This window comes from Arachis ipaensis, chromosome B05, assembly GCF_000816755.2.
Source record: "Arachis ipaensis cultivar K30076 chromosome B05, Araip1.1, whole genome shotgun sequence".
Classification (NCBI taxonomy): domain Eukaryota; kingdom Viridiplantae; phylum Streptophyta; class Magnoliopsida; order Fabales; family Fabaceae; genus Arachis; species Arachis ipaensis.
Window position 1 is genome coordinate 78,580,010 of NC_029789.2, and position 777 is coordinate 78,580,786.

The window sequence follows — 777 nt, forward strand, 5'->3', positions numbered from 1 at the left end:
GGCATTCAGCTTCATGATTGCACCAAGAAACTTGGCAGTTTGCTCTTTAGTGACATCCTCATTCTCTTCAGAAGAGGAATATTCATCAGAGCTCATGAAGGGCATAAGGAGGTTTAATGGAATCTCCATGGTCTCTAGATGAGCCTCAGAGTCCTTTGGTTCCTCAGAGGGAAGCTCCTTATTGATCACTTGACGTCCCAGGTGGTCCTCCTCCTTGGGATTCATGTCCTCTCCTCTCCTCAGAGGTTCGGCCATGGCGCTTATGTCAATGGCCTTGCACTCTCCTTTTGGGTTCTCTTCTGTATTTCTTGGGAGAGTACTAGGAGGGATATCAGTGATCCTTTTACTCAGCTGGCCCACTTGTGCTTCCAGATTTCTAATGGAAGACCTTGTTTCATTCATGAAACTTACAGTGGTCTTAGATAGATCAGAGACTAGATTTGCTAAATTAGAAGCATTTTGTTCAAAGTTCTCTGTCTGTTGCTGAGTTGATGATGGAAAAGGCTTGCTATAAAGGCTTGCAAACCTGTTTCTTCCACCATTATTAAAGCCTTGTTGGGGCTTTTGATCCTTCCATGAGAAATTTGGATGATTTCTCCATGCTCCATGTTAGGTGTTTCCATAAGGTTCACCTATATAATTCACCTCTGCTATTGTAGGGTTCTCAGGATCATAAGCTTCTTCTTCAGAAGAAGCCTCTTGAGTACTGTTGGATGCAACTTGCATTCCGTTCAGACTCTGAGAAATCATATTGACTTGCTGAGTCAATATTTTATT